The sequence below is a fragment of the Canis aureus genome, chromosome 27, assembly GCF_053574225.1.
Source record: "Canis aureus isolate CA01 chromosome 27, VMU_Caureus_v.1.0, whole genome shotgun sequence".
Taxonomy (NCBI): Eukaryota; Metazoa; Chordata; class Mammalia; order Carnivora; family Canidae; genus Canis; species Canis aureus.
In genome coordinates, this window is record NC_135637.1 from 9,200,529 (window position 1) to 9,222,673 (window position 22,145).

General features: G+C 44.7%; 1 long non-coding RNA gene across 2 annotated transcripts; it reads left to right on the forward strand.

Moving 5' to 3' along the window:
- The first annotated feature begins 12,525 nt into the window (after positions 1 to 12,525).
- On the forward strand, positions 12,526 to 14,963 carry LOC144299481 (uncharacterized). Of its 2 annotated transcripts, none has more exons than XR_013366188.1 (3): positions 12,526 to 12,644; positions 13,177 to 13,249; positions 14,642 to 14,963. It is a non-coding gene; the product is annotated as an uncharacterized LOC144299481 (long non-coding RNA). The 2 variants fall into 2 exon arrangements; XR_013366189.1 differs by having other exon boundaries at positions 12,535 to 12,659.
- The last annotated feature ends 7,182 nt before the right edge of the window (positions 14,964 to 22,145 follow it).

A 22,145-nucleotide genomic window follows, 5' to 3' on the forward strand; every position in this document is an offset into this window, starting at 1 on the left:
TTTGGAGAAAAAAATGGGCTACTGGGGAATAAGTAGAGCTCAGAGTTTTATTCAGAGTTTATAAGTTTACCCCAATTGATTTTACCTCAGAGCTGTTCATGTAACCACAGCGCACCCTGGGGTCACCTGTCTTTACACCTGCCCTATTAAGTAGGGAGGAAATTCTTTTTCCATGAGAGAAGCTGTCTTACTTTGGGGTCCTGCAAAAGCAGACCTTCAGTCAGGATTTAAGTATAGGAACACTACTTGGAAGCTGCAGCAGGCAGTACCAGGGAGTAGAAAGTGAGGCAGGAAAAGGAAGGAAGCCAGGGAAGTATCCGTCACTTCCCGCTGTGACTGTGGGCAATGGAGCCCACCCTCTCAGTAACCTTCCAGGCAATGGAGCAAAGCATGTGCCCCAGAACAACCCCACCCAACAGGGTTAGCTCTTCCTTAAAGTGACATTCTAATTAATAACTGTAATAAGTTACATAAGAAATAACTATGTAAATAAATATAAGTAAGCTATATTAGTAAATTCCAAATAAATACTGGAGAGAGATATAAAATCACCATTAAGCAAACAGCACACTATGCATAGAGGCAGATAAGACCCACCACTGGAGACTGAAATCAGAGAGCCAAAGTATGAGGAGAAATGGGATATTTGCAAGGTTTCAAAGGATCTTCCCCAAGGGCGGTAACTGCAAAGTGAAAAATGTCACTATTACAAAGGAGAAAGTTGGCAGGCATTTCCTTAACCAAGGGATCAAGGTCAACATCACCAGGAAGAAGGCCCTATGGACAGCATGTGCCTCCTGCTACAATGTCATCAAAACAAAAGTCCGACATCACCCTGGGGCATTCTTGCCAGAAATATATAAGTTCATTTAAAAATGGGGAAACATCGGACAAACCCAGATTTAAAGTCATTCTCAGAAGTCACTGACCAGTGCTCTTTAAAAACGTCAGGGTGATGGAGGACAGACAAGGAAATGCAGAGAAACTGCCACAGATGAGAGCAAACCAGAGACGTGACAGCTAACTGCACCATGGGCCCCTGCAGCAGGACATTAATGGAAAAACTTGTGAAATTCGAATAAGGCTTTGTTGTTTAGTTCCTAGTTTCACATCGATGTCAATTTCCTAGTTTCGATCATTGTCCTTTGGATGTGTCAGATTACATCATCGGGGGAAACTGAGGGGAGGGTGCCTGGGAATTCTATATGCTATTCTGCAACTCTTCTGTAAGTCTAAAATTATTCCAAAATTTAGAAATTTACTTTTTGATAGAGGAATTAGGTCCCCAAAGAGGTTAGTGAACTGGAGATTTAGACAATTGCCCAGAGCCACTGGTTGAGGGTTTGGTGGGTGAGTGGTAATCAATCCCTGGCACTTCTTGCCTGCCTGGGTGGCCAAAGTGGCCTCCAAAAAGGCTTCAGGCTGTGGTGATTGGAAGCTGAGTGGAGATAATGACCACCTGAGAAATTCAAGAGGGGGGTCCCGACACCAGCATCATCTCCCAGTGCTCCCTCTGAAAGGCAGCTGAGCAACATTTGAGAGGCTTTGGGATTAGTTTTCATCTCTTCCTTCCCCACTGGCAGAGCCTTTCCAAATGCATTTCCACATAACCCACATATACTGCAACTGTTCAACAACGACCCCTTCCCTTGCTGGGCGGGACCTGGTGATTTATCCCTCACCCTAATGATGCTTTCTTTGTCACCTTTGGAATGTCCACATTAGCAGGTGAGGAGTGGAGTCTTCCTGGTATTACTTTGAACAAAACTCCATACAGAGTTTAGTAGATGATGACTGGTGAATTTAGAAAAACAAAACCCAAAACCAAAACACACTGTCATGCATTCATAATTCCATTTGAGCAAAGAAGTTCGACCTAAATCGGAATGTAATGATCTGTGTCAAGGAACTGGTCTTTCTTTCCACCAGGTTTCAAGGACCGTATGGCTCAGTATGTTCTAGAATCCACAGAAAGTAACCACGTTGTACTGTCAGTTCACCTCATATGGCACCCACAGGCCCCCAGCTCCTAACGCTACAGCCTTTTCTTAGGAAAAGTCACCACTTTTGAGGATCTGATGGTACATTTATTTTGGAAAAGAGGGGTGGGGGGAGTTCTTTAAACACTCCCAACCTCTGTTTTAAATTATTGCCTCAGGGTTTCCTGCCAAACCTGTCATGTATAAAGGGACTCACGGAGAAGTGTGTAAATAATTTTTAAAATTCCACTGGTAGTGATTTGGAAATAAGAGGGGTGGGTTTTCCCCCTCCTTTTTTCTTTTCTTCTCTGCTAGGGTTACTAAGGCTTTTAACATTGTTTTAATTTGGAACACAAGTGGAATCTATTAAAACCTCTTGTGCCCTGTATATAAAACTTGCACTTTACATCATCACAAAGCTTTAGAGTATTAAGTAATTTATTTAATTAAAGAGCAACTCTTTCTTTCTTTTTCTTTTTCTTTTTTCTTTTTCTTCTTTTCTTTCACCCTTGAGCCACACCCTGGATGTGAAAAGGTTTTATAAATTTCAAAGAATGTGGAGACAGGGGAGCAACCTATGGCCCTAGAAAAAACGGGGTCCTCCCACTCCCACAGATGTACCTCCGGTTTTAGACGAATTTCAGAGTCTTTAGTATCCTTATTGTATCTCAATAAGATCTGCTGACCAAGCAGGCATCTGTTGGTCTCCCTGCCCAGCATCCGTTCACTTTTTCTTTTTTTAAAAACTTTTTATAAATATATTTTTTTAATTTTTTATTTATTTATGATAGTCACACACACACACACACAGAGAGAGGCAGAGACATAGGCAGAGGGAGAAGCAGGCTCCCTGTGGGGAGCCGGACGCAGGACTCGATCCCAGGACTCTGGGATCATGACCTGAGCCGAAGGCAGATGCTCAACCACTGAGCCACCCAGGTGCCCCTTCTTTCTTTTTTATATAGATAACAAGTCTTGGCATTCATTTAGTTTCTTCTAGAAGGGGAGCTCAGCCGCCCTCTGGGCAGCCTCCCCACGTAACCTTGAGACTGGCTCTGACCAGGATCCACCAGGGCAGCAGGGCTCCAGGGACCCCAGGGCCACAGCGATTGGTTCATGTTTGTCATGTGGCTGAGCAAGAGCCAATGAGAGGCCACAGAATTTTGATAGGCATGCTGGGAACAAGGAACTGGCCGATTTTTCTCTAAAGTCTGGGCGCTGCCATCTTTCAAGCCCGAGGAGCAAGCGTGGTCCAACCAGTGGCTTCCAGGAAGAGGCCAGGAAGGGACTCAGCTAGAAACTGCATCTTTTTTTTTTTTTTTTTAATGAGAGACACAGAGAGAGGCAGAAGCAGGCTCCACGCAGGGAGCCCGATGTGGGACTCCATCCCACGACCCCAGGATCATGCCCTGAGCCAAAGGCAGGCGCTTAACCACCGTGCCACCCAGGCGTCCCTAGAAACTGCATCTTGATGACGTGCAGATGCCCATATCCATCCCACCTATACTGGGACTCGGCAATTGTGGTCAAATGAGACAATAAATTATTTTTAGTGCTTAACCCAGTTGGGGTTTCTGTCGCTTCCAACTAAAGGAGACACAAACCAGTCTGTCTAGGAAGTGAGCGACGCGGCGCCATAGCAGATTAAAAGCTGCTACTGCGATGGTGCTCGGCCGCGTAGTGTGGCCTAAGGGGTCCTGAGGGATTCCGGGTGGGAGTCAGGGGCCCCCCGGACCCCAGGCCCTAAAGGAGGAAGGGGATGAGATGGGCTCTCAGATGCCGCCTCCAGGGTGGCCTCATGGGTGATGTTGGGGGCTGTGAAGAGAAACTGGCACACCTCAGGGCTGCGTGTGGTCACGTGTGTGGACACGTGTAGGGCGCAGGTACACCGCACACAGCGTGCCCCTCCCTGCACCGGGGCTAAGTGGACACCGTGCGCCCTGCACTGCCGGGAGCCTTGTGCATGCTCAGACTGACCCCCAGCCTGCAAATCTAGCCCCACCCACGGCGCCTTAAAGCTGCCTCTTGGGCACCCTCGGATCTGGGGGGACACACGCCAGCAAGGTGGTCTCTCCCAGGCTCGGCGCTTTTAGCAGGGGATTCTGGGGTCCCAGGTACCAGAAGTTGCCTAGGGACAGGGGAGCTCACCCTCAGGCCCACCCCTTCGCTCTGTCCGCTGAAAGTGGCCCCTCCTTAAATTTTGCCCCTCGGGCTCCCTGATACCACCTGTGGGCCTACTGAGGCCACGTAAGCACTAGATGGACACATCTTCTCACCAGGTGGACTCCCTGACTTGGGGCACAGCCAGGGCAGGCTGGCTAAAGCAGAGGCCTGGGGCAGCCTTGCTGGGCCCTTGCTGGGCCCCCAGGCACCGCCATCCTCCTCCCTAGGGCCCTCATAAAACATAGTTTGGAAACCACAGCCCTAAAGTACACATGTCAATCCCTGCCCCCACAGCATCCCCAAAATACCCCTTCCAGGAGCTTTATTTTTAGTTCCCTGGGCAGAAGCAGCCCTCCCTTTGGTCTCCCAAACAGTGCTTTTCAGAACCAGGCACATGGGGCACAGCGGTTTCCTGCTACTTGGAAAAATAGAGTCTCAGCTGCTTCTGTCACAGCCGGCTTCAGAAGCACGGGGCACACTGTGTTTTCCAGGGCTTCATTAACAGTCCGGGAGAAGCATTATAACCTTTTCTACCCCAGTCTGTTTTCAGGGATCTGCTTCTCTAGTGCCTCTGACCAGTCATCCCAAGACTTTTTAGACAGCTGGGAAGGAGCCCTCTGCAGCTTTGGTCTGACAGGGCCTCACATTCTCAGGAGGAAGGGATGGGAGCAGGGGTGATGTCTGTTGTGCATTGTTCCTGCCTTAATGCAGCTAACGACGGCATGTTGGGTTTGTAAAATTCTGTCCTTCCTGAGAATGTGAAGCTCACTCCTCTGCCTATCAACCTTATTTACCTACACAACAGTCAGAAGAGAGGACCCCAGATCTCACGTCCCGTGGGTCTAGGTTCTAGCCCACACTATTGTATCTGAGGGGGCAGGACTGTGCTGCTTGGGGGAGCCAAGACAGAGGCCTCAGCTGCCTTTGGCACTTCTTAATGGGCTGTCCTGGGGAAGGCACAAATTGAGTTAAAGAAGCCATTTTTCCAAGCCAAATACTAAAGTCACTTTCACAGGACTCAAAACAAAATTGCCCTGTGACAGTGAAAAAGGAGGGTGATTACAACGGGGGTGGGGGTAACCTTTGGGCTGGAACCGGCCACCATGAGCAGACAGGAAGACACAGAAGAGAAACACGCTGGCATAATATGGCCCAGATCTTTGCTTTGCCATTATTAAGGGAGCAGTTATTTCCACTGGAATCCGGAGAGGACTGAGATTTTCAATTTTCCTACAACGCGGGGAGGAAATGGAGACTTTTAGTTCTGGTTCATTCATTCCAGTTTTGAATCTCTCTCTGGCTGGAAAACTCCAGTGGCCTTTTCTGGTTGAATTTTTATGCTTTCATTCCTGCCAACTCCCCATGCATTGAACTCCAGCTCTTTCTTTTCTTTTTTTCCTTCAGGCTCCAAACTGAAGGCAAAATCATCCTTCTGTTTGGAATTCACAATGCCTGCACCTTTCAATAGTCTTCCATCAGATGCTTCAGTTGTTGCTTGTATGCCTATGGTAACATGTCTTCCACACAATTTATAGGCCTAAGGTGTATTCCTATGGAGATGTCCAGGGTTCCAGGGACTATATACACATTTGTCCCTTGGTGGGCCAGGGATCCAGAATCAATTATGTCAAGGGTGCTATGTTTTAGGGGAAGAACAGGAAATATGGACACCCCAAGGTGAATTATTACATTTGCTTCACACCATGAGGCCATAGAGCACACTTCATAAACCTCCAAACACATTCCCTTATGAAAACCCCAGTCTTCACCCCATAGACCACCAATCACTGGCCCTCATGGCCCACCCCCCAGCCCCACATCCACCCATCCAGAGTATCTCAATAAGAAGATGTCTATGTAATGAATCCTGGCTCCTCCTCCTCAGAAGACAAGTGTACAATGGAAAAGACTTAATTCTTTTCATGCCAAACATTTCCTCCTTAAAAATACAACATAGGAAAACAGTCTTTTTGGAGGGAAGAAAGAGGTGGAGGCAGGGAAGGTCAGGGTGGAACCTGGACCCATACTGACGATTGCCATTTTCTGGAACAGAAGCTTGGCTCCTTAATGTTGTTCCATATATTTGTCAAACTCAACCTTCTCCACATCAAGCTTTCCCTGGCAGCCACTGCCAGGAATACAGTCCTGTGCCGTCTTTGGAAACTTCATTTAAAACACCCTCAGTGTTCTACTTGAATGTTAGCAAGTTACAAATTTCCTGGCCTGGACAGAGACAGATCTTTTTTTTTTTTTTTTTTTTTTTTAAGATTTTATTTATTTATTTGAGAGAGAGAGAGAGTGCATGAATGCAAAAGCAGGCGGAGGGGCAGAGGGAGAGGGAGAAGCAGACTCCCCGCTGAGCAGGGAGCCCGACTTAGGGCTTGATCCAAGGACCCTAGGATCATGACCTGAGCTACCCAGGCACCCCAAGACAGATTTTAAAAGATTCATTTGACCCACCCTCTGGATGTTCTCCCCACCACTGTAGTTCTTATAGTGACAAAACAATGCATTAGTTGTAAGTCCTCTACACATTTGTTGAAGTGATTCAACCTGTGTTGATTCCTCATCTGGAAAACTGAGCATAAAAATGTTTGCCCAGAACTGGGCAATTTCAGTGACTTACCATATACTACCCACCTTAATGAAATACCTTTTTTCACTCTCTCAGTTGTAGTGTTTTCTGGTAAGCTGCTGCTGCTGCTGTGTAACAACCAAATCCAAAGCATAATAACTTAGAGTAAGAGCCATTTTATTATAACTTGTAATGCTGTGATCAGCAGTCCAGGCAGAGTGTGGCCTGGTGATTCTTCCGTTCTCTACAGTGTCCACAGAGATCATTCGGTAGTACTCAGCTGGCTGATAGGCTAGCACAGAGAGTCCAAGATGGCCTTGCTTATATGTCCAGTACCTTGGAAGGCTGGGTTCAGAGAGTTGTCAAGGGGAGAATCACTTGAGGCCTCTCCAGCATGGCAGGCTCAGGATAATTACATTCCTTTCACGAAGGCTCTAGTCTCCAAAGTTCCAGTGACGAAAGTAGATGTTTCATGTCCTTTTATGACCTAGCCTTGGAAATCATATGGAGTCATTTTCACCATAGTTATGGACCGCCTCTCTCAATGGGAAGAGGGTCAGAGCATTTTGGATGTTTTAAAACCAGCCTACAGGGGATCCCTGAGTGGCTCAGCAGTTTAGCACCTGCCTTCTGCCCAGGGCGTGATCCCGGAGTCCCGGGATCAAGTCCCACTTTGGGATCTCTGCATAGAGCCTGCTTTTCCCTCTGCCTCTCTCTCTCTCTCTCTCTCTCTCTCATGAATAAATAAATAAATAAAATACTAAAAAAAATAAAAGCAGCCCACAGTGTTAACCATCTTCTGTTGCTCATTATGGGTTGGAAGTTCTACAAACTAAGAGCAAGTCTTTCAGGGAGATAAGACGACATTCACCTAGCACACCACAGCCCAGTCTGAATATTTTTTATAGTTTTCCAGGTGGAAGAAATACACGATAAGCTAAATCCCTGAAAAATCTGTGTGATGGGTAAGTTGGTTCCTGAAAATAGGCCCCACCAAGATGGGTAGCAGTTGTCCCATGCTCAGTCCAAGACTCAGATGTTGGTGTTTGGTTGGGTTTTTTTTAAAGATTTTTATTTATTTATTCATGAAAGACACATAGAGAGAGCAAAGACATAGGCAGAGGGAGAAGCAGGCTCCCTGCTGGAAAGCCTGATGTAGGACTCAATCCCAGGATCCTAGGGTCACAACCTGAGCTGAAGGCAGATGTTCAATCACTGAGCCACCCAGGTGCCCCAGATGTTGGTGTATAATTCCATCTCTGGCCTCACTCTATCCTTTTATCTGCTTTGTATCAAGCTCAGAAAAGAGCCAGAAACTCTGGGTGAGAGTTCATGAAAACAGAGCATGTCTACTCAACTCAAAAGATCAGAATTCTTGGGATACCTGGGTGGCTCAGCAGTTGAGCATCTATCTGCCTTCTGCCCAGGGGATGATCCTGGGTCTAGGGATTGAGTCCCACATTGGGCTCCCTGTGAGAAGCCTGCTTCTGTCTATGTCTCTGCCTCTCTCTTGTATCTCTCATGAATAAATAAAATCTTAAAAAAAAAGATCAGAATTCTTAACATCATAGAAATCATAATGCCCAAGCATGGTTCCTTTTTTCTCTCTCTTCCTTTCATTTTTTTTTTTGTGTGACTTCTTTGTTTTTCCCATTCATTTTTCCTTTCATTCAACAATATTTATTGAACTACTGACAAGTTCTGAGCCCACAGTCTAGAATTGGTAACAGATAGTCACATCATCTTAATGACCAATGTATCATTGCAAACTAAGATCAATGCTCTGCAGCAAGGATCAACAAACTCTTGCATAAAGGGCCAGATAGTCAGTATTTTAGGTTATGTGGGCCATATGGTCTCAGTTGCAACCACTCAGCTCTGCCATTGTAGCAAGAAAACAGCCATGAACGTTACTCACAGTAGCCAAGACATGGAAACAGCAAAAGTGTGCATCAATGGATGAATGGATAAAGAAAATATGGTGTGTATATCCCACATATGTATAGTACACACACACACACACACACACACACACACACAATACAGTAGCATAGTACTCAACCTTTAAAAAGAAGGAAAGTTTGTCATTTGCAACAATAAGGAGGAATCTGGAGGACATTATGCGAAGTAAAATAAGCCAGACACAGAAAAATAAAGACTGCACAATCTCATTTATATCTATAATCTTAAAAAAAAGCCTAAAAAACAAAAAAGGTCAAACTCATAGTAACAGAGAGCAGAATGATGGTTACCAGAGACCAGGAGATAGGAGAAAAGCAGATATTGGTCAGAGTACAAACTTTGAGTTAGAATATGAATAAGTTCTGGAGCTTTAATGGACAGCATGATGACTACAGTTAATAATAATACTTGAAATCTGCTAAGAGAGTAGATCTTAAGTATTTTCACCACACACACACACACACACGCATACACAAGATTGACTCTGAGATGATAGGTAGGCTAATTAGCTTGGTTGTGGTGATCATTTCACAATGTATACATCTATCAAAACATCATGCTGTGAACTTAAGTATATACGGTTTTTCACACCTCAGTAAAGCTGGAAAAAATTTAAAATAAGAAAACAGCTATAGACAATACATAAAAAATGAATGTGGCCTTGTACACATAAAACTTTATTTGTAAAAACAAGGGGGAGGGCCAGATTTGGTTCTAGGGCTGTAGTTTATTTACCTCTACTTCTAAAGGTAAGAAACATTGTTCTCTGAAGATGTATTACAAAGACATTTGATCTGCTTTAATATATGGAGAAAATGTGGGGGTTGTCTTTCTCTGAGAAAGTAACTTTTGAATCACTAGGTACTAACCAGGTGAAGGAGTGCTTGAAGAGTGGCATCATGTGTTGGAAGAACTTTAAAAAGCTCAGTTTGGACAGAGGGAAGAAAGCTGGAGAGAAATTAGCAAGACATGAGATTGGGAAGAGGTTAACCGTGGCAAAATCATGGCCAGTCTTGGTGATCCTGGTAAAATTTGGGGGGTTTTGATCTCAAAGCAATGGAAAGTCAGTGAAGGATTTTAAAAGTTTTTTTTTTAAGGATTTATAAGTAATTTTCTTTTTTCTCAACTAAGTCACTATTGACCTATCTGAATGAGCTGAGCTTGCATTTTCTCGCAAGGAATTAATTTGCTAAAGAAGAGAATGTGATAGTAATGCTACAGAGCTTAGGTGTTGCATTTTGGTGGTCTTTACAACCTTGGAGCATGGTCATAGAAATAAAATCACACATTCCAAGGGATCAAAGAGGATAATGCATGGAAAAGTACTTTTTCGAAGTATTAAAATGTTATTCAAATGAAAGGTCTTATTATTATTCAAGGTTGGTACTCCAGAGGGATTCCTTGCATAATTAACTAATTGGTCTCACATTTCTCACCATGGATTTTTATTTAGAAAAAAAAAAAAGAAAGTATTTGGCTCCAAAGGTTGTTAAACTACTCTGTTTCATGGTGTTAATTTTTCCATTGTCTAGACAGCTGTAGAGTCAGACAGGATTATCAAGAGGAAAGAGGCAATTTATGACTAAAAGTCAACCTCCTTAGCCAATGGAATTTACATATTAATGACCACTGTGGCAGCGGTAATCAAAAAAAATTAAAAACCACACCTTTTCATATTTGTGCATTTCTGGAATTTGGCGATAGGTAGATAGGTATTTTGCATTTTTAATACACATGAAAGACTTTTTAATAAAACCACAGAAGAAGATTGATGAGTGTGTACCTGAGAGTAGAGGATCTGAGCATAGTTTTAAAGGATACATCAACCAGCTTTCTGGAATCTTATAAAGAACAAGATGGGGGTGCCTGGGTGGCTCAGTAGTTTAAGAATCTGCCTTCGGATCCAGTCATGATCCCAGAGCCCTATTGAGCTCCTTAGTGGGGAGCCTGCTTCTCTCTCTGCTCCTCACCCTGCTCATGTTTTCTCTAATAAATGAATAAAATATTTTTTAAAAGAATAAGATGGATTCTAACATCCTTGTTAAGATGAAGAGGAACACATGGAGTCATATGGCCACCTTCCTTGGACAGAATCAAAAGGCAAAAATGTGCCCATTAGAGTTGAATCATACAATCATCTCTCTCACAGGCTACCCTATCCTATGCTTGTTCTGCCTTCCACATTCCCCTAAATAGGCTTTCCATTCTGTTTGACTACCTCTGTTGACAAGAATTTCACTGACTACTAAAATTGGAATAACTTAATATCTTCTTCTCTGAAGTTTCAAATTGTTGGTCCCAAATCTAGCTTCTGAAGCCAGTAGAATATGCTCAGCCTCTCTGATAGGTTGTTCTACTTCTCCATCTTTAATGGGGTATATCCAGGTCACAAGATGGCTGCTCCACATCCAGCCTTCTGTGCCTGGCTGAAGCAAGAAAGAAAAGGAGAGTGGTACATATATAAGGAAAGCAAAGCCATCCCAAAAGTCTCCATTGGATTTCCACTTAGGGCTCACTAGCCAGAACTGAGTCATATGATCACCCTATACATGGGCTCTTCATTTAGACTGTGGGGTATAGAGAAAAATGTAGCCATGTGTCTTGAACCTTTAAAATGTTCCTTTTTTTTTTTTTTTTTTTTGAACCTTTAAAATGTTCTTAACTCAGATTTCATCATTTGCTTCCAAGCAAGCACTGGACAAAACTTTGTATATGAGGATGTTCATCACAATAGACAAAACCTAGCTGCCCATGAATAATAGGCAGCTCAGTTAAATTGTTAGACCCAACTAATGACATGAGGTAGGTGTTGAAAGTTGTTTGTGAAGTTATTAAAAACATGGAGAAGATTTGTCATAGAACTCAATGGAATATCCATCAAGACAACAAGTGAATGAACTGTTTATTTGCTTATTTGTTTAAAATTTTATATTCATATTGGTTATTTATTCATACACTTGAGTTATTCTTAGCAACAGTAAAGAATAAATTTGCTGATTCATGCAGCAGCATGGATGAATCTCAAAAACATAGTGCTTGGAGAAAGGGGAATCCTCTTGCACTATTGGTGGGAATGAAAGCTGGTGCAGCCACTCTGGAAAACAGTGTGGTGGTTCCTCAAGAAGTTAAAAATAGAGCTACCCTACGACCCAGCAATTGTACTACTGGGTATTTACCCCAAAGATATAGATGTAGTGAAACAATAGGACACTTGCACCCCAGTGTTCATAGAAGCAGTGTCCATAATAGCCACACTGTGGAAGGAGCCACGATGGCCTTCAACAGATGAATGGGTAAAGAAGATGTAACATATATATATTATATATACACACACAATGGAATATTACTTAGCCATCAGAAAGGTCGAATACCTACCATTTACTTCAACATGAATGGAACTGGAGGGTATCATGCTGAGTGAAATAAGTAAATTGGAGAAGGACAATTATCATATGATTTCATTCATATGTGGAATATAAGAAATAATGAAAGGGATTATAAGGGAAAGGAAGGGAACTGAGTGAAGAAAAATTAGAGAGGGAGACAAACCATGAAAGACTCCTAACTCTGGGAAACAAACAAAGGGTTGAAGAAGGTGAGATGGGTGGGGGGATGAGGTAACTGAGTGACGGTTGCTAAGGAAGGCACTTGATGGGATGAGCACTGGTTGTTGTACTGTATGTTGACAAATTGAATTTAAATAAAAAATTTTTTTCTTTTTTTTCTTTCTTTTTTTTTCTTTTCTAAATAAAATATTTTTTAAGAAAGGTAGTGCTGACTGAAAAGATGGTAGGAAAGAAAACACACTGGATGATTCCATTTATGTGAAGCTCTAGAACTTCAGAATTAATAGAAATGGAAATGAACACAGTGGTTGCCTATGATGGAGAAAGGAGAATACGACCCTCCCAAAGGGTTCGAGGGAACTTTCTAGAGTGCTAGAAATACTCTACATCTTGACTGGGGTAGAGATTACATAGGTGTATACATTTGTAACATACACATTTGTCAAAACCCATCACCCTGCACATCTAAGTTAGATATCTTATTCTATGTACATTATAGTCCAGTAATGTTGATATAAAATAAAATTTAACCAAGGGACAAAATTAGGGTACAATTTGGAAATACTGTATTAAAGTAGAAAAATGCCAGAAGGAAATATATCAGTATTAATAGTACAAGGTTTTATTTTGGGGTGATGGAAATGTTCTTGAACTAGATAGGGGTGTCAGTTGCAAACGCTGGACATGTGCAAAATGCCGCTGAATTGTTCACTTTCAAATGGTTAATTTTATGTCATGTGAATTTCCCTTTGATTGAAAAAAATTAATAGTGGGTATCGCTAAGGGGAGGGGCGATAGATGGGGAACTTCTAGCTGCGTTTTATCATTCTCTCCCTTCCATTCTGCTCTTTGAATTTTCTGCAATGAGCACATATGAGCTTTGTAATCAGGAAATGATTATACAACTGATCAGGGACATGTAATATTTCAGGGGGTGGAAGCAGAGTCTGCTTTCCTACGGAATCCAGCTCCCAAAGGACACTTCAGGCAAGCGGAGGAATTTGGTGAGTATTTTCTGCTCTCTTGCATCTTATCTCTGAGCCCCAATGCCCGTCCCAGCACTAGGGTGGCACCTTTCCCCTGCCCATACAATTGGTCCTTCAGTATCACAAAGGCCCTCAGGGAATTTTCTGATAGTCTGTAAGGTGAAACGTACATCAGACATTTTCCAGAGAAAAATGGAGACACGATGGCCCCAACTCCCTGTCTGGATGTTAAGGACCAGGCTACATGATGGCAGACCAACCTGTCCAATCTGTGTGTGTCATTGGAAGTTTAAGTAGAGTTGAGGCTAATGGGGTGGGGGTTCCTGACTCCGAATTAGGAAATCAGGGACTGTGCCTTGTAGAGCCTTTCTAGGGATACCCTTTCATAAGGAGCTGGCATGCCCAAGATCTGGGCCCCAATCTGGACTCAGTCCAAGCAGCCTTCAGTGGCAGCCAGCTCGGAGCAGAAACTCAGTGGGAAAGCAGGCACAACCAGCAGCTCAGAATTCCTGATTTCTTGAAAGCTTTGGGGTGGTTGGGGGACTATTGTCTCAACAAGGAGCAGTATAGTTTCAATGAGCCTTGCCCTGAGGTAGAACACGACTTCCCACAAAGGAGACATCATGTGAGCTATGGGAAGTCTTTATAGAGGCATCAGTCTTTTGTCATCCAGAGATATTTATCCTGAAGGCAAGGTCATGTGGCAAAGAGAAGGGGAGGTTGGCAAAAAGTCAGGCGTATTTGTCCTGGGAGAAGGTGGGTATGGAGGACAGTGAGCTGCAAGGAGGCCCAGAGCACTGGCACAGTCCACATTCCAGAACTGTCCAGAATCAGCCATTCGGAAGAAGCAGACAGATGAGAAATATGGGACTTCCTTTGGCTTCATTAGCAAGGACAAGATTTGATTCAAGCAGATGGTCGGAGGAGAAAGGGCCTCAATGCAGCAGGACATGGGAAATTTGCAGCGATGGGTCAGCAGTTCTGGAGTATAAACACCTCACCTCCTACAGAGAAGCACAGGGTGCCTTGCACATTATGTAGGGGGTTTATCAGATGCTCAACGTGCTTTATTCCTAAGTAAAGCCCTGGCCAGTTGGTAAGAAGAACGCAGCCCTATCCCTCCTGTAAAGATAAAAACACACTAGATTTATCCTCACATCAGAGAGCCAGAGCCAAGATCTAAAATGGATATCCCACCCATACACAGAGCCAGCAACTAAGGAGGGGAAAGCAAACATTGCAAAGGCCAGTTGGCAATCCCTGCCTGTTGATGCCTCTGGGCTAAACTGGAGTTTAGCAGTACCAAAATATGATTAAGTGAACTACCGGGGGAATCTGGGCCCGAGTGTTCAGCCCAGATTCCACACGCCGGGTCTCTAAGATGTTCTCCTTTCTTCCTCTCCAATGCAGGAGTTGAGGTGGCCCTGGCTGGTGGAGGAAGTGTGCACGTGAGCCACAGACCAGAAGCCCTGAGCTCCAAGGCCATGGCTGGCTGCCACCTGCCATCTTGTGAGGCTGTGCATTTAACCTCTCCCTGGCCCAGCTTCCTTGCAGTCTTAGGATTCAAGGGGTTAAGGCACATCAGAGCCTTTGAGATAACCCATGGACAATTACAATTACAAATGCAGGTGTTGCTGCTAGGATTGTCCTTTGTTCCCCCAGCGTCCAACTAAAAACAGTGGCCCCACAGGAGGATAGAGTCACCCTCTAAGAGAATGTGGTCTTTGCAAAATAAAAGACGTCCTTTTATTCACTCAGATGAGCTGCCAACAGCTTGTGTTCTGAGAGCTGGGTTTTTCCATTTGGGGGCACTGAGGTTTATTTGGAGAGAGAAGAGCCTGTGCTCAAACGTCCTCATTCTAGACGCTTGGCTCCAAATCCTATATTGTTTCAGTTAGACTGTGGACCTCTGTAGTGCAGCGCAGACAGTGGGGAGAGAGGGAGAAAATGGGAAGGTATTTCCTGTCATGAAATCCAATCTGATTGAACTTAAAAATAGCAGGAAAATCAACACTTCGGAGACTGACTTTTTTTTTTTTTAAGTTGGTGGTGGGGAGGTGGGGAAAAGAAACCTCCCATGTCTGGCCCCTGGAATGCCAAGATCTTTGCCAGAGGTATGGGCCAGAAATCAGAAAGAGAACACAGACTGTCCCCGATTTGGTGGCAACAGGAGAAAGATGGGGTTTGGATTTTTGAAGAGCAGAAAGAAAGAGGGCTGGTGTTTCTTGCCTCCTTGCTGTCTTTCTTGGTGGAGGAAGGCAGGATGGACTTGAGGCTGGGAATGATGGGCATATGAAGGGGAACAACCGGCAGGCTGGAAGGGGATCCGAGACAGACTTTGGAGGATGGGAGAGCCAGTCACTCGAGGTTGTGCGGCCTCCAGTTTATCCCATTAGATAAACCCAAGGTTTACGGGCGTAGCCCCTCCTCCCTCCAGGTGGGCTGCAGACACCTGTTTTCATGAGAGCAGATCATGCAGTCAAAAAGTAGGAAGGCAATGTGTCCCAGCTTCTGTCTGAAGCTGAGACGGACGACAAAGGAGAAATGATTTCTCAGGGCACACTTAAGAGGTGAGGCAGGATGTAAGGTTTTTTCTTTCTTTCTAAAGATTTTATTTATTTGAGAGAAAGAGAGAGAGAGCAAAGCAGGAGGAGAGGCAGAGGGAGAGAGAGAAGCAGACTCCCTGCTGAGCAAGAAGCTCAATGTAGGACTTCATCCCAGGACTCTGAGACCATGACCTGAGCCAAAGGCAGACACTTAACGGACTGAGCTACCCAGGCATCCCTGGATGTAAGGTTTCAAAGAGGAGACCCAAATCTCTCTCCATGTGTTGGCTGGGGGTTGGATTCTGGTGTACCTCTCCTGCCTGGTATTGGAATCAGGACTTGCTCCAGCCCCCAGAGATTCAGGGGAGAATGAAGAGGGCATGAATCCTTGCTGCATCAGCAGGGCAAACCCTGGAGAAATAGGTTGGTTACTATCAGAGAGCAAGACATGCTTATTTTTGTCTTTGATTTGCATTTCTTTGGAGTTGGGATTGCGGTGACTTTTTCTAGACCTTTCCTAGTGCATAGGGCCTGTACATCCCACTCCTTTGTGTGCCCTGCCCGACCGCACGGGTTTTCCTTCACCAGCTGGTGTTCCCTCCTGCAGCAAATACTCCCCTCCTCCATCTCCTTCCTGACTTTTCACAGCCCCAGTGAGTGGTCTCATCCAAATCTATTTCACTCTATTTCACTTGCGCTGCGAGGCACAGTTCTGGTTAAGTGTGCTGATTGTTTAATTTATCTCTCACCTGTTTGTCCTCTCCTGGCTCCTCCAAGGTCAACTCCTGCCCAGCTCTTAAATCTTCTTCTCGCCTCCCTTGATGAGGGCTCCTCCATCAATTCACCCTCTCTGCTGTCGATCTCATTTCTCCCTCTACATTAGTTCCCTCTCCTTGGATTATAAATTGCCCGAGTCTCTGTGAGAACATGAATAATGATCCTGAGCCCCATCGCCCTCCTGGCTTGCATTGCTTACTTTCCCCAAAAGGCAGTCCTGGCCTTGGCTTCCGTCCGGATGCCCCTTCTTACAATGTGCCTTTCTGATGACATAGCTTTATCTGTGCTCCCTGCAATTTTCTGGTCCCCAAACCCCAGATGCCCTAAGCAGTCCCTGGAGGTCACCTGGCTTTATAAACAGGTGCCAGCAACCCAGAGGGGACACCCACACACATAGCATTACTACGAACCACAGATGCAGTTTTAAACTTCCTAGTAGCTGCATCTTTAAAAAGTAAAAAGAAATAGGTGAGATTAATCTAACAAATCTAACATTAGTTAGATGTTAGATTAGATTAATCTAACATTAATCTAAATAATCTAACAAATTGTTGTACCTCGGGCTATCCAAAATCTTACCAGCTCAACATGGAATCAATATCTATTATTTGGGATGCCTGGGTAGCTCAGCGGTTTAGTGCCACCTTCAGCCCAGGGTGTGATCCTGGAGACCCAGGATTGAGTCCCACATCAGGCTCCCTGCATGGAGCCTGCTTCTGTCTCTGCCTCTCTCATTCTGTGCCTCTCATGAATAAATAAATAAAATCTTTTAAAAATATATCCATTATTCATGAGTCATCTACATTCTTTTTGTGTCCTGAGTGTTGGAAATCCAGTGTGTCTTTGCAGTGCAGCCCATCAGATTCAGACTAGCCTCATCCCCAGGGATCCATAGCCACCTGTGGCTGGCTGGTGGCTGCCAGGCTGATCAGCCCAGCTTTAGAGCTGCAGCATGGCTCCAGTCCCGGTCCAGGGAGGGCTCTCTCCACCATGCTGAGCTGAGAGGTGCTTTTCCAGTCTCTGTTATCCTGCCTTCTACACCCCTTGACCTTGGGGGGGGGGATGGCAGTCACCACCACTGTCTGCTCTCCCTCCCGTGCTCCAGACCCTGCATCCTTTGGATCTCCATTTGCACCCCTCTTCCTGCTCTGGTCTCCCTTCCTCTTAACATTCCAAATCTGGGCATCACTCAAGATAAGCATATTCTTGTCAATGATGGTAGTAACAATCTTCTTCTGCATCATCATCATCATCATCATCGTATTGAGCCATACACTGCTCTAAGTGCTTGTCACGTAATAATTCTCCACTCTCTGAAGCTGCCCCAGGAGGTAGGTGTTATGTTGTCCCCATGTATTAGTTTCCTTTTGCTGCTGTAACAAATTGTCATGAACTTGTAGCTTAAGACAACAGAAATGTATTATCTTATAGTTCTGTAAGTTAGAAGCTTGGCATGGGTCTCTCTGGGGTAAAATCAAGGTGTCTGTGGAGGGGTTCCTGGGTGACATAGTTAAGCGTCTGACTCTTGGTCTCACCTGAGGTCATGATCTCAGGGTTTTGCCATTGAGCCCTGCATCCAGCTCTGCACTCAGTGCAGAATCTGCTTCAGATTCTCTCTCTCTTTCTCCCTCTACCCCTCCCGCTCATTCTCTCTCTCTCTCTCTCTCTCTCTCTCTCTCTCTCAAATAAATAAACAAACCTTTTTTTAAAAAGTGTCTGCAGAATGCATCCCTTCCTAGAGCCTCCAGGAGAGAATTCATATCATTGCCTTCAAGCTTCAAGATGAGACTTGAATTCTTTAGTTTATGGCCTCTTCTTCCATCTTCAAAGCCAGCCACAGGGGGTTGATTTCTTTCCGCATCATTCTTTCCAATCTCTTTTTCTGACTCCTTCTTCATTGGGTCCATGCAGATAATCCAGGATAATCTATCTTCAAATTAGCTGTGATTTTAACTCCTCTTCACCATGTTATCTAACATGGTCACAAATTCCAGGGATTAGGACATAAGCATCTGGGGTGGGGGATTACTCTGCCTCTCATACCCCATTTCAGATGAGGAAAGAGAGAGGTTAAGTAACTCATGCAAGGTCACAGAGCTGTAGATCCCACTGACTTTGAATCTTTGATGTATTTTCAAGTCTGTCACTCCTTTGATACAGGCTCTGTGGTCTTAGACTCTAGCCACTAGCCAGAACTTTTCCTTCCAGACCCCAGGCTTGTTCACAGCTGTTATTTACTAGATTTGCATATCCAGCCAAAAGATGGAAGCAGCTCAAGTGTCCTTTGATAGATGAATGGATAAAGATGTGGTTTGGGACGCCTGGGTGGCTCAGTGGTTGAGCATCTGCCTTCAGCTTAGGTCCTGGTCCCGGGGTCCTGGGATCGAGTCCTGCGTCAGACTCCCTGTGGGGAGCCTGCTTCTCCCTCTGCCTTTGTCTCTGCCTCTCTCTGTGTGTCTCTCATGAGTAAATAAATAAAATCTTTAAAAAAAAAAAAGATGTGGTTTATATATACAATGGAATATTACTCAGCCATAAAAAGAATGAAGTCTTGCCATTTGCAACAACATGAATGGAGATAGTATTATGCTAAGTGAAGTAAACCATTCAGAGAAAAACAAATACCATATGAATTCACTCATATGTGGAATTTAAGAAACAAAACAAATGAACTAAGGGAAAAGAGAGAGAGACAAACCAAGAAATAGACTCTTTTTTTTTTTTAGACTTATTTATTTATTCATGAGAGACCAAAAGAGAGGGGCAGAGACATAGGCAGAGGGAGAAGCAGGCTCCATGCAGAGAGCCCAATGCGGGACTCCATCCTGGAGCCTGGGATCACATCCTGAGCCAAAGGCAGATGTTCAAGCATCCCTAAGAAACAGACTCTTTTTTTTAAATTTTTTTTTATTGGAGTTCAATTTGCCAACTATAGCATAACACCCAGTGCTCATCCCGTCAAGTGCCCCCCTAAGTGCTCGTCACCCAGTCCCGCCCACCTCCCTTTCCACCACCCCTTGTTCGTTTCCCAGAGTTAGGAGTCTCTCATGTTCTGTCTCCCTTTCTGATATTTCCCACTCATTTTTTCTCCTTTCCCCTTTATTCCCTTTCACTATTTTTTATATTCCCCTAATGAATGAGGCCATATAATGTTTGTCCTTCTCCGATTGACTTATTTCACTCAGCATAATACCCTCCAGTTCCATCCATGTAGAAGCAAATGGTGGGTATTTGTCGTTTCTAATGGCTGAGTAATATTCCAGTATATTCCTTATCCATTCATCTGTCGATGGACACCGAGGCTCCTTCCACAGTTTGGCTATCGTGGACATTGCTGCTATAAACATCGGGGTGCAGGTGTCCCCGCGTTTCACTGCATCTGTATCTTTGGGGTAAATCCCCAGCAGGGCAACTGCTGGGTCATAGGGCAGGTCTATTTTTAACTCTTTGAGGAACCTCCACACAGTTTTCCAGAGTGGCTGCACCAGTTCACATTCCCACCAACAGTGCAAGAGGGTTCCCCTTTCTCCACATCCTCTCCAACATTTGTTGTTTCCTGTCTTGTTAATTTCCCCATTCTCACTGGTGTGAGGTGGTATCTCATTGTGGTTTTGATTTGTATTTGATGGCCAGTGTTGCGGAGCATTTTCTCATGTGCTTGTTGGCCATGTCTATGTCTTCCTCTGTGAGATTTCTGTTTATGTCTTTTGCCCATTTCATGATTGGATTGTTTGAAGAAACAGACTCTTAACTATAGGGAACACACTGATGGTTCCAGAGGGGAGTTGGGAGGATGTGGGAAATAGGTGATAGGGATATAGAGTGCACCCATTGTGATGAGCACCAGGTGATGTACAGAAGGATTTATTATTTACAAAATAAACCTGAAACTACTATAACACTGTATGTTTACCCTACTAGAATTAAGAATAGAAACTTAATTAAAAAAAATTTGTCCTCCAGAACTTTGCCTCACCTCAACAAAGGCAGTCTTACTTGAAATGTGCCTCAGAAAGTCCAGCTCCAATCAAGGTAACCATTCTCTCTACCCCAGCCAAGAAAAACACCAAGGCTTGTTTTCAGATCATTAAGCACCTAGCAGCCAAGTTCCTCCATTTTCATATATGTCTGTTCCAGAGAAAGAAAACCTCAAGTCCATTCACCCACTGCATCCAAATGTTCCAGAAAGGTTAATTTGGGACAAATACAGTCCTGTAGTCTTCTCCAGACCATCCTTGCCCATCTGCTCAGAAGCCCCCTGAGCTGCAGAGAGATGGATGAAAGATGCGCTCCTCTCATGCCCTGCTAATTCCAGCTAATTCTGTGAAAACCACAGAGATGGTGGAAAGAGAGCCGAGAGCAGCCCAGCACCTTCCCTGAATCCCCGTGACTGACAGGTCCAGTCCTGAGTCTGGGTCACCTCACCAACGGCCCCACACCTCATTCCAACATGAGGAATTGGAAGCAGATTCAGTGCTATAGGTCAAAAGAGCCAGAAGCTGCCCACTCACTCAGATTCCTGAGCACTCACAGACCCACCTTTTCCTCACCAGAATGTAAGAGGTGGATTCTATCGCATGATATTATGATTTACAATAAGAAATATATATTTGGTCTTCATCCCAGTTCCTGACTCACAGCTCCTAAAACCCTTGGAATTTCTTAGGTGGTAAGAGAGATAAAGGTGTCTCTTGCAATTCCTAGCAAGCCCTTTAAACCACATCTGAGTGTCTGTGAACATGACGACTTTTGGAAAGGCCCTAAGGACAGGGCTGGGTACCAGTGTGGCCAACCCCAGTACTGACCCCGCCGGGATGGGAGAGGGGCTGGAGGTTGAATTAATCGCTACTGGCCAGTGATTTAATCAGTTGTGGCTACAATGCAAGGCCTCTATAAAAATACATAACAGATGGCATTCAGAAAGCTTCAAGGCTGGTAAACACACAGAGGTGCCGGGAGGGTGGCACATCCAAGAAAGGCCTGGAAGCTCTGCATCTCTTCCCACAGCCTTCACCCTCTGCTTCTCTTCCCTCTGGTTGTTCTTGAGTTATAGCCTTCTATAAGAAACCAGTGATCTGGTCAAGAAACTATTTTCCCAAGTTCTGTGAGCTGTTCTAGCAAATTAACTGAACCCAAGGAGGAGGTCGTGGCAACCTCTGGTTTATGGCCTGTGGGTCAGAAGCACAGGGGACAGTGTGGACCTGTGACCAGTGTCTGAAGTGGCAACAGCCTTTTGGGTGGCTGAGCCCTTAACCTGTGGGGGTGACATTACCTCCAGGAAGCCAGTGTCAGAATTAAATTCAATCGTAGGACCCATGGCTCAGTGGTTGAGCATCTGCCTTCAGCTCAGGTCATGATCTTGGGGGTCCTGGGATCGAGGCCCACATCGGGCTCCTGCAGGGGGCCTGCTTCTCCCTCTGCCTGTGTCTCTGCCTCTCTCTCTGTGTCTCTCATGAATAATAAAATCTTAAAAAAAAAAAAAAAAAAGTCGTAGGACCCCCAGCTGCCATCTGAGAGTTGCTCGGTGGCAGGAAAGCCCACACACATCTGATCACGGGCATGTTCAGTGTGAGTGCTGAGAGCGCACGGCC